Source organism: Euprymna scolopes, chromosome 46 (assembly GCF_053919585.1).
Source record: "Euprymna scolopes isolate OS-2025 chromosome 46, ASM5391958v1, whole genome shotgun sequence".
Lineage (NCBI taxonomy): Eukaryota > Metazoa > Mollusca > Cephalopoda > Sepiida > Sepiolidae > Euprymna > Euprymna scolopes.
Window position 1 is genome coordinate 89303573 of NC_136527.1, and position 12792 is coordinate 89316364.

At 38.4% G+C, this 12792-nt stretch overlaps 1 long non-coding RNA gene across 1 annotated transcript in view; it reads left to right on the top strand.

Annotated features, from left to right (window-relative positions):
- LOC145270373 (uncharacterized) overlaps positions 1–12103 on the top strand; it is a 31699-nt gene extending 19596 nt beyond the window's left edge. Inside the window, exon 2 of the long non-coding RNA XR_013865326.1 lies at positions 10120–12103. This is a non-coding gene — a long non-coding RNA (uncharacterized LOC145270373). The remainder of the gene's footprint in view (positions 1–10119) is intronic.
- Positions 12104–12792: the final 689 nt, after the last annotated feature.

Consider the following 12792-nt stretch of genomic DNA (forward strand, 5'->3'; position numbering starts at 1 on the left):
GGGGGCGCAATGTGTTAAGTTTGAGTGCAATTTAAAAGAATGGATTTTTACTGAACGGGAGGAGGGGTAAAAAAAAATCAAAATTCTAATATCTGAAAAGGTTAATTATAATTAATAGATGAGTTAGCTAGCTATCATCTCTCTTCCTCCTTCTCTTTTCCCTTTTCTTTCTACTTCCCCTCCTCCTCCGCTCTCATTATATTTACTCTTCTTATTCAACTTACCTCTTTGTCTGTAGCTTCCTCTTCTTCCCTCCTTCCTTTATACAATGCAGAGATACGCTGCATCAATATACTTAGTATATGTAAGGGGATCAACCACATATACAACCATACACACATACACACACAGAATTTGGCCTTGATGAGAATGTAGGTTTCAAAACAGCAGACTCAGCATGTATCAGAACACATGTTTAGAAGTCACGTGTCAGGTCATGGAAGTAAGTGTCCCATCCCCATTTGTGTGTTAAATGTTATATGTTGGACTGTATTGTATGTCTCACACACACGCACGCCTACGGAACATATTTGTCATTGAGACAATTCTGACTTTACACTGGTTTTCCGAAAAGTTCTGACGTCAACAGTATAAAATGCGCCACACAAAAGTTAACTTCCTCTTTGTTGCTTCAGCCATCATGCTGCAAACACACGCAATCCGTCTGGGGAGAAAAAATGCCTTTGCCGCCAGATTTTAATATTTCAAACGTAGTCGGATATAAATACCTGATAATCCCTCGTCAACTCGGACACACATGTATAGAGTGAAATTATCCTCCTACTGAAAAAAGTTTAATTCCTTTTTTATTTTTGGTTTAATTCGTAAAAAACATGGTTTCATCAGTTAAGAAGGATTTCTCAATTCCACTTTCGGAGCAGTAATTGCCCAAACTCTACTTGACTTTATTTAATCCTCCTGAATAAACTGCTGCAGAAGCAGGAAGGTTAGCCTTCTAAGGAAAACTAAGAAGCAAGTATAGAGTGCAATTGAGACAGTTGACATGCTGAATTGTGAGAACTGGAGAATGAGATTGTGAAACAAAAACATCTGTCATCTGGACAAACGAAAAGTGATGTTAAATAAAGAGAAAGAGAGGGGGGCTGTACTCAGTGTGACCATAGTTGGATAATATGGATGAAGTTTATAAGAATGATTAAGTCACGCATTGTTTAAAGTCAAAGGTCATAGTAAAGACTTGTGATATCTTTATTTTTATCTGAACTAAAGTCTTTGTGACTTATCAAACCTATTACACATAATTCTGGATATTACAAGAAACTTTCTCTACAACTACTCTGATGCAATTCTCTATCTATATAAAAGCCAAGTACGTCCAAGGATGGAATACTGCTGCCATATCTGGGCAGGAGCTGCTAAAAACAGCCTATCATGCCTTGACAGAGTACAAAATAGACTTCGTGGCTTAGTGGGGGATGCCCTTTTCTCTACCCTGCAACCCCTCTCCCACAGAAGAGACGTTGCGAGCCTATCCTTGTTTTATCGTTATTTTCATGGCAGGTGCTCGTCTGAACTCCAATCCCTGGTCCCCCCTCGCCAATCTTTCACAAAAAACACCCGTCTAGCTGAATCCACTGTGAAAAATTTCCCCCACTCTATATCTGTGCCTAAATCAAAACGCGGATTCCATGAACAAAGCTTTTCTTAGAACTGCACGCCTGTGGAGCTCTGTTCCGTCTGCCTGCTTCCCTCCGGACTACAACTTGGATGTCTTCAAGTCCAATGTTAACAAATTCCTAATGAACCACCCCCTTAAGTAAACACTTCATCAAATCTCCACACTAACGTAATGTACTTGCAATAACCCTTATCCCTGAGTGGCTTCCGGGCCTTGATAAGTGGTGATCACTGTGTAAAAAAAAAAGAAAAACTAATAGCAATGACCAAAAACACATTACCTGAAAGTACTTCCTTTAAACTCCTTGGCCTAACGTTCACAGCGAACATGAGTTGAAACAGATACATTGAGAGCATTGCCAAGGCTGCTGCAAAAAAGGTGGGCTCTCTCTATCGTGCTAGAAAGCTACCTATGCCTGAAAGTATCCATACCTCTATAAGGCCACCATTCATCCATGTATGGAGTACTGTTGTCATATTTGGGCTGGTGCATCTGCTACAAGTCTCTCACTCCTGGGCAAGGTTCGAAAGAGAGTCGCCAACCTGATAGGTCATGAACTGTCATCTAAGTTTCAGCCTCTGTCCCATCCACAAAATGTTGCATCCCTCTGCCTGTTTTACAAGTATTTTAATGGTGAATGCTCTAACGAATTACAAACACTTGTACTCCCTCAATGTAAATACTCCCGACAAACCCGACAAACAGCCAAATCCCACCCCTTCACAGTAGAGATCCCTAGGTATAAGAAAGTCTTCTACTCCAGTAGTTTCTTCCCTAGAACTGCTAGATTTTGGAACTCCCTTCTGGGATTCTGCTTTCCCAACTGTACTGACATGCAGAAGTTCAAGTGTAATGTGAACAGATATCTTGCTACTCATTTCCCTTCATAATACCCGTGCAATTTATGTCCCCGATAGTAGCCCCTACTTCAAAGTGGCACTGTTAGTTGTTACTTGTTTGGGGTGAAAATTGAATTAAAAAAAAATTAATATTTTTTAAACCCTATTATTTCCAGAAATAAAAATAAACTCTAAACTCATCTAATTACTCATTCTCCTCTCGTGCGTTAACATAACACACACACACACGGAACTTAAATTCCTACTAGACACTGTCCTCGAGTGTCTAAGGTCTCTCTGTAAAGGGGTTTGTCAGATCAACCTGGTATGAGGATACTTTTCCCTGGAAGTAAACCCTGACCAAATATTCAAAATCACACAGTATTTGCTGCCCAAGTAAGATCTCCTTTCTATGGCTAACCCACATTAGCTTTTATGAGGAGTAGTGCACCTTCTCCGAATGATGTTACCTCAAGTAATAACTAGAGCTAGGACAACAGCATATTCTTTTTATTGTTTTGAAGTGTGTATCCGTTGATATCTTATATGCTTTTATATGGAGTGATATGGTTATTGATTGATTAACTGTGTTGGATATATACTCAAGAGTCAAAAAAATTAGAATATTCTGTTGTCATAGCCCTGAAACATGAAGCTAGCTACTCCACCAGACTAGATAAATTCTTGTCCTGGAATCCAGTAAGACCAAGAGATCAAAACGAAAGATATACTACAACATATGAAAATGGTTAATTGGGGAGATGAAAATTATGTTCTCAATTTCTTTATTAACTCGAATCCATGTTAGCTTCATGTCCTTATGAATATCCTTTTATGTAAAATTTCAAATGTTTAGACCCAAAATTGGCTGAATAATTTGCTAGAGACCGTAAAGGTCAAATCTATTGGACTTTGATCCCTTGACACCCAAATTTTCAGCCAGGCTGAGTAATTTAGTAGAGACCAAAGAGGTCAATTCTTTAAAACTTTGGCCCCAATTTAGAACCTTAACATTTTTTTGTTTGGCTCCAATCAAATAAAAAAGTTTGGTCCATGTCCAAGTAACCTACATGTAAAATTTGAAGTGTTTAAACCGAAAATTGGCAAAGGAGTTTGGTAGAGTTTTCAAATGTCAAATCATTGAACTTTGACCCCTTGACAGCCAAATTTCTGTCTGAAAACTGACTAAAAAGATTTTCCCAAATCTCAATACCTCTTATATCAAATCTCGAGTCTGTGGACTGAAAATTGATAGAGTAGTTTGGTAGGGAAATATACACACATACACAGAGAAAATTTCACTTATATCTTGATTTCTGAGAACTTTGGCTGGAGTAAAAGAAAAGAAAAAAATTATTTTCTCTTAAATAAAACTTTTATATTAAAAAGTTAAAATTCGTTCTTGCATTGTACTGATTACTGACACCTTTTAATGTTTTTATTAAGATTTGTGCTCACGTCGCCACAGCAATACAAGCATCGAAAATTGACTAGTGCTTACAATATTCACACGTAGTGACATCCCAGGAGCCACAGACAGCTTACAGGCTGACCTAGATAACTTGCAGAACTGGTCACGGGACTGGTTGCTCCGTTTTCACCCACAGAAATGCGGCATCCTGAAACTAGGGAGCAGGAGATCAGAGGCTAAATACACATTGAAAGACAACTCGCTTGGGGTGATAACACTGGAAGAGCATGATCATGAGAAAGGCCTAGGCGTCTACATCGACAACAAACTGAGTTCCAAGTAACATGTAGCTAAATCCATCGCAAAAGCAAATAAAGTTGTCGGGATCATTCACCGCACTTTTGTGCAACTCTACAAGAGCCTTGTGCATCCTATCTTGGAGTATTGCCACTCTGTCTGGCAGCCGCACCAGCAACCATATTCTGAAAGATTGAGAACTCTGAGACTGCCCACTCTTTGACATCGGAGAAATCGTGGTGACATGATCGATTTCTACAAGTACATCCATGAGATCTATGATACAAAAAAGCCGTCTTTTCAGATCGCCAAAACAGCGCAACCAGGGGGAACAGCCTCAAAATCGTAAAAAAACACTCTAGGCTAGATGTCCACAAAGGGACCTTCTCACAGAGGGTTGTCAACACATGGAATGATCTCCCAGATGCAGTTGTACAAGCACAGACTGTAAACGCATTCAAAAGCAGACTTGACGCCCATTGGAGATTGCTGCCGAGTTTATATTGTCCATCCTCCTAAATGGAAATGCAAATTCCTGGGTTTCTGTGCCACACATGCCACAAAGTTGTTTAGGAAATTTTTCCCTTGGAACGATGAACAGGTCCAAAACCTGGACCTCAAACATCTATATGTCAAAGTCAAAGTCAATATAGGGACAAAGTCAATTTAAGAATTTTCAGAGTAGTTTTGGAATTTAGGCTAACGATAATATAAACAAAGATATGTTACAAACAACCAGCAAGGATGTAGTGATGATGTAATGAATTTTAGATGTATGCAGAGATCAAGTTGAGGAATTGGTAATCATGAGGTTGTTTGCTCAGCAACCGAGAAGGCTAACATGCTTGCCAGTCGGTTCGCCTCCAACTCCACACTGAACCCTGCAAACCACCCCCTCCCTGACTTTACTTTGCGGACAGACGCCACACTAGACGATCTGGAAATCATTCCATCTCAGGTGCATGCTATCATAAAAAATCTTGACACGTCAAAAGCATGTGCATCTGATCTCATCCCGGTTGTGCTATTAAAAAAAGTGCTTCGCTGAAGTAGCGCCGATTCTCTCCAAACTTTACAACAAATGCCTTAATGAATCTTGCTTTCCTGCCTGCTGGAAAACTGCTTCTGTGGTACCACTATTCAAGAATTCTGGTGAAAGAACTGACCCATCAAATTATAGCCCCATTAGCCTCCTCCCACTTTTCGCCAAAATATTTGAGTCCATTATTAACCAAGCTCTAGACATATCCTCACCTTACAGATGCTAAACTTCTGACTGACCAACAATATGGATTTAGGCAAGCCCGTTCCATGACAGACATCCTAACTGTAATTTCTGAGCATATATACCATTCACTTGACAAAGCAGGAGAGGGTAGAGCGGTAGCTCTAGATATATCTAAGGCTTTTGACAGGGTATGGCATGAGGGTCTCCTCAGGAAAATTAGATCATACGGTATCACTGGAAGAATACTTAACATAATTAGATCCTTCTTAGATAAGAGAAAAATCCAGGCTCTCCTTGACGGTCGTACATCTAAACAATATGATATAAATGTGAGAGTGCCTCAAGGGTTTATCCTTGGACCTCTATTATTCCTAATATTCATAAATGACCTCCCCGACAAAATTGCCTCTGTGATGGGTATATATGCTGATGACACCACACTCTATAATAGGCACGACCGGAAAACAAATGAACACATATCTAAAGAAATGGCAGTCTGTAGTGGAATGCGGTCAAAAATGGATGGTCACATTCAATGCTGCCAAGACTAAATTTGTTTCCTTCAATAATTACAAGAAACCTTCTCTACCACCAATAGCAATGGCCAATGACTCTTTATCTGAAAGTACATCTTTCAAACTCCTTGGCCTAACGTTCACAGGAAACATTGAAAGCATTGCCAGGACCGCTGCAAAGAAGGTAGGCTCTCTCTACCATGCTAGAAAACTACTAACACCCAAAAGTATCCTGTACCTCTATACGGCCACAATTCACCCATGTATGGAATATTGTTGTCACATTTGGGCTGGTGCATCTGCTACTAGCCTCTCGTTCCTTGACAAGGTTCAAAAGAGAATCGACAATCTGACAGATCCTGAACTGTCATCTAAACCAACCCCTGTCCCATCGACGAAATGTTGCATCCCTCTGCCTGTTCTACAAGTATTTTAATGGTGAATGCTCTGCAAGCACTTGTGCCCCTATGACGTAAACACCCTCGACAAACCCGACAGGCAGCTAAATCCCACCCCTACACAGTAAAGATCCCTAGATGTAAAAGATCTTTCTACTCTAGAACTGCTAGACCATTGAATTCCATTCCGGGTTCCTGCTTCCCCAACTGTACTGACATGCAGAAGTTCAAGTGTAACATAAACCGACATCTTGCTACCCAACTCCCTACATAGTACCCCAGTAGCTGTTGACCCTGATAGTAGTCCCCTACACCAAAGTGGCAATTTGCCTTGTTTGGGGTGAAAATATCATAATAAATAATAAAAAAATATAGAGACAAAGTCAATCTAAGAATTGTCAGAGTAGTTGTGGAATTTAGGTTAACGATAATATAAACAAAGACATGTTACAAAAAACCAGCAAGGATCTTTAATCTACATGTAGTGATGATGTAAGAATTTTAGATGTACGCAGAGATCAAGTTGAGGAATTGGCAAGAAACGTGCTAATGAAAAGACATGTAGGCAGCCCAGTTGGAAAATGAAGGGGGGGACCAGTGAAAATGTAGAAAGAGACTCAGCGTGCCAAACTCTGACAAGGGAATCCACAAGACAAATAAAACTCATGTAAATACAACACTTTTGGGGTTTGGACAAATAAGGAGATATGTAGTTCCTTTAGTCCAGGACAAGCAGACAGGTTGTTATCTGTTGATTTTAAGCAAAGCTGTCTATATAAGTTTATGTATCACGTTTGTGTATTTGTGATGGAGAGCCCCCACATACAATGGACATTATATACATGCAAGACACAATGAGTATTTCTATACTTTGCATACACGCATTCAATCGATATCAGACACTGTTATATACACCACCAGGCAATATGATATGAGATCATGCAATATATATATATTGACACATGTAAGAAATACAGACATGTGTGTGTGTATATATATATATATATATATATATATATGCATCAGTCTACAGTGATTTTTTTTTCTCAGTCCAATCTACTTTCCCCGAGCTTCAACTCCAATCTCTGATTTCTCTCAGAAACCTTATATGCATCATCAACCATTACACTCAGTGGGGTGTTGGGCAGCAACAAATCTTCTCCACCTATCCTTAGCCAGCCTAGCCAGTGAACCCCAAGAATGCTGCATAGCTTTCCTCTCTTTTCCACCTTCTCCGAGTTTCTCTCAACTTCCCCCCTCTTCCTTTTGCCATCTGGGGTCCAGTGCAATGCTGTTCTTGTGATTGATTGTGGGTCTTTCCGGAGAACATGTCCAATCCATCTCTATCACCATCTTCTGATGATTAGGCCCATATCTTCTTGATGGCATCTCTTTAGTAAGTTTTTATTGGAGATCTTCTCAGGCAACATATCCTCTGTATTCATCGAAGGCAGGTGGTATGGAAGGATTGAAGCTTGATGAAATCTGCTTCCGTCGTTCTTCAGCATTCTGATCCATAGAGGTGTTGTATTGCTCAGATCTCCAGATGTTGCTCATTCCCCAAAACACGCCCCATAATTAACCGATAATAAACTTTAGAAATATCTGTTAGGCATGTGTAATGGAGGATATATTTAGTTTAGGAGAAATCTTTTATGATTATTCAGATACCTCTGATAAGTATTATACATCAACTAATAAACATTCTGCTTGTATGTCCTCCCTTGTGTCGCCTTCAAGTAGATGAAACTGACTGTCCTTTCCATTCACCTGAACTGGAGTTGGTGTATTCACGTTCAGTGTCATTGTCTCTGACTTCTTGGTACTAATATTGAATCCAACCTGCTGCTGCCCAAATGTCTGTAACCTGCTGGTTTTCTCTTGCATATGTTGGTGTATATGGGACAGTAGTGCCAGGTCATCATCAAAATCCAGATCTTTAAGAGTACAGAAAAAACTCCATCAACTCCCCCTTCAGGAGTCCTCTGTTGTTCTCATAACCCAATCGATGACCAGGTTAAAGAGAACTGCTGACATCACACATCCCTGTCTGACACCTGTTTTAATGTCAAAGAATGTGCTACGTGACCAAGCATCTGAAGTTCTTGTAGAAGCTCTTGATCAGGTGAACTAGTTTGGACAGGATGTCATACTTCAATTCCGATACAGTAGAATCCCGAGATACAGTTTCTTCATGTAACGATGTGTAATACAATGTTTTATCCAGCCCTTGGTTATGATATTTGCCTTGCTTTATGGTGTTATTTATGATGTTATTTGATTATATTATCATCGTTGTATCTGAGTATTTGGGTCCTGTTGCTTGTCACCAGTCTCCTATCTTTGGGATGGATGCCTGTGTGTGACATGACTGTTGAGTCCGGAGTCTATGGTGGAAAAGTCATGAACAGTGTTCGCAAAGCAGGGTAGAGTAGAGGGGACGGAGTCGTTCTCGTTGTTCTTTTCTTCTCTTTTTTTTTTTTTTTTTGCATAAAACCACAATTACGTTCGATTGAGTCAACAAGATTACATTCGCACTCTGGGTTGAGAGCTCATTGTCACTTTCATCGTGTGGTTGACGGAACCTTACATGGGCAGGCATTCAATCGATAAGAACGTTTTGTAGGCTTTTCACTCTTGAATGTCAAACTGATTACCTACTGTGACATCGACTGCTGCAAAACTTAAATCCAAACACAGATTCCATGAACAAAATTTCTTTCCTAGAATTGCTCGCCTGTGGAACATTGTTCTGCCAGCCTGCTTCCCAGCCAACTACAATATCGTAGCCTTCAAGTGCAATGTAAATAAGTTTTTGTTGAACCGTCCCCTTCAATAATCAAATTTTATCAAACTTGACTCTCCCACTTTCTAGCACTTGGAGACAGGCGAGGGGGTCAACATCGATAGTATTAAAATTATACAAAACATTTAGCAAAACAATCCCAATTGTCAAACTACCCACAAACCAAATCTAAATAGATCACCATCCATTATTTGATCTTTTTGTTAGTCATTGCAACTATTTAATTAGAATCACACCTTATCTCTGTTTTGCCTGTGCCTCGAGATCTAATCTGCTAATTTTTGGTGCAGGCATTCGCTTATATTCCAAGGGGAAGGGTTGGTTGGGGCAACCTGCTAGACCAATCAGAATTCAACATGTTATTCAGGGAAGTCCCGAATCCTTGTGTGTGTATACACCCTGCCAGGCTTACGAACCTGGGATCAGAACTCAAATTCATTCACATGCCCGCCCTGACATCTGACCCTTGCGTGACCTTGCACTGAAAAGCCAAAATCCCCACATGCCTCGTCAATGATGATCAACCTTGCACCCTCGATGTCACTTTCATCCACTGTGGTATCCAGGCCTATATCCATTGTTTGATCTTTTTGTTAGTCATTGCTACTATTTAATTAAAACCACATCTGAGCTCTCTTTTGTCTGTGTTAGGGAACAAATTTTGGTCCATTGCCTACTGATATACCCTTTTTCCTTATATTTCCTTTATTTTTTCTACCCTCTATAAACTGCTCCCCAGCATCATAAAACGTATTGTCAATCCTAAACTGCCCACAAGCCAAATTCAAATCAACAACCATTGTTCGATCATTTTGTTACAATCATGGCTACAATTTAATTAGAAACCAATTTATCTCTTTTGTCTGCGTTAAGGAACAAATTCTGATCTATTGTCTTTTGTTATATTTCCTTTTTATTTTCTCTACTAGTCTATAGTATAACACAGAAAATCATAATGCTAATTTTTCTTTTTTTTTTTTTTACAGATAATCCAATTTAAAATGAGTCGACTGAGAAATAAAATTTTGAAGAGAAATCCTGTTTTCATCTGCGATTTAAATATAAACTGAAAGAAAATTTAACTTTTTCTGGAGATTTTTGACGGAGTTGATATAACTAATAAAATACAAACAATTTCTTTATATATAACTAATAAAATACTAATAATTTATTAGCCTGGATGCTCGGCGTTGCCTGGGTGTTTGAAGGTGTGTGTTTGCAAAAAAAAAAAAAAAAAATGGGAGTAAGCAGGCAGGCTCAAACCGCGAAGGAGAAAAATAATGTGACGTCTTTGCTGTTGCACCCATTGCCAAAACAAAAGTGACGTATGTTTAAATTAAAGCTAGATAATCGAAAAGAGGGGATGACTTTCAAAAATATTGGTGAAAAAAAAAACGACGACTCTTTGTAGAAAAATGTCCAGTTGAAGGTAAAGGAATGAATGTTTTTGGCCAAGGGTCACACTTCAAAGCGACACTGATCTTGTGAAAAACGTTTTTGTAAGACATACAAACATACACACATACATTTAAACAGAGAGGTGAGATTTATATTATAGAATATAGATAATAATTGTAATCACATTTTAAAAATATTGTGTTAGTAAGACGATGTGTGTACAACTTATTCTCGAAAGTCTAATATATAAAAATCACTCGGATTTCTGGTAAAACGTTAAACAACTTACACTATGTCGCATTGTGAGAGTCTAAAAGTACACAAAAGAAGCGATTGTGTTGCATGTGGAGCCTCATTTTCTTGCAAAAGTCAATTAGAACGGCATCGCCTGACACACACTGGAGAGAAAGCATTTCGTTGCCAAATTTGCGGCAATTCTTTTTCACAGAAAAGTATGTTAAAATCACACATAAGAACACACACTGGAGAAAAACCATATTCATGTGAAATTTGTGGAATTTCTTTCACTGAAAAATCAAAAGTAGTGCGACATGTCAGAACACACACTGGTGACAAACCGTATTCGTGTGAAATCTGCGGCTCTTGTTTTGCTCGCCATTCAGCTTTGAAGACTCATTACAAGATACACACCGGAGAGAAAGCATATTCCTGTGAAGTGTGTGGTTCTGCATTTTCATTGAAATTTCTGTTAAATCGACATTTTCGAAAACACAGTGGAGAGAAACCATTTGCCTGTGATATTTGTCATTCATCGTTTTCAAGGAAAACTAGTTTGGTGAATCATTATCGAATTCACACTGGAGAGAAACCATATTCTTGTGTGATTTGTGGCAATTCTTTTGCACAAAAATCTAATTTAAATAATCATATCAAATCTATTCACACTGGGTAGAAATTAGATTTTATTTCTTTAAATAATTTTCAAATTTTCAACCCATCTATAATTTGTTTGATGAAAAATATTTGTTCATCCCGAATACACCAGTTTGTAAAACTTAATATTTTGTTTGTAACTAGCAGGGGGTACCTAGTGTTGCGCGGGTGTGGAGAGTTTGTATAGTAAGGATATTAATGAACCCCCCCCCCCACTGAAAAAAAATGTTTCAATTGAGCATAAGTGCAAAAAAAAAAAAATTAACCAACCCTCCTAAAAAATGTTTCAATAGAGCGCGCAAGCACAACAAACCAAAAAAAAAACTTAACCAACCCTCCTAAAATATGCTACAATTGAGCATGCACGAAAAACAAAAATTTAATCACACCCGCCCACTGAAAAAAATGTTTCAATTGAGCATAAGTGCAAAAAAAAAAAAAATTAACCAACCCTCCTAAAATATGCTACAATTGAGAATGCACGAAAAACAAAAATTTAATCACCCCCCCCCCACTGAAAAAAATGTTTCAATTGAGCATAAGTGCAAAAAAAAAAAAATTAACCAACCCTCCTAAAAAATACTTCAATAGAGCGTGCAAGCGCAACAAACCCCCCCAAAAAAAACTTAACCAACCCTCCTAAATATGCTACAATTGAGCATGCACGAAAAACAAAAATTTAATCACCCCCCCCCACCTCTGAAAAAATGTTTCAATTGAGCGTGCAAGCAAAAAAAAGAAAAAATTAACCCCCATATATATGACTAGTCTTTTTTAACTTATGAGTGTTTTGTTTTATGATATTTGTTCTATTGTTTATTAATAACATTGCAGTTAACATTTATGATCGTCTTAACCGTGTTGTGATCTACGATTGTCTAGTGTTCTCTATTGTGTGTAATGCTGCTCATGCTGGGAGACGAAGCATTGAATTCAAGGGGAATAATTAGTTGTAACTAATAAAAATTTATTAAAATCAACGTTGCTTCCTCTATTAAATAAATAACATTTATGATCGTCTTAACCGTGTTGTGATCTACGATTGTCTAGTGTTCTCTATTGTGTGTAATGCTGCTCATGCTGGGAGACGAAGCATTGAATTCAAGGGGAATAATTAGTTGTAACTAATAAAAATTTATTAAAATCAACGTTGCTTCCTCTATTAAATAAATAACATTTATGACCGTCTTAACCGTGTTGTGATCTATGATTGTCTAGCAAAAGGCAAATTACCTCCAAACTTTCTTTCATGGATCCTGAAATCAAAAGTGCTTTTCTCCGAAAAATGAAAATGCGAAAACCAGAATTATCTACGGATATTTCATTCAATTCCTTTTCAGAGTTGGCACACTTTGTATACGATTACA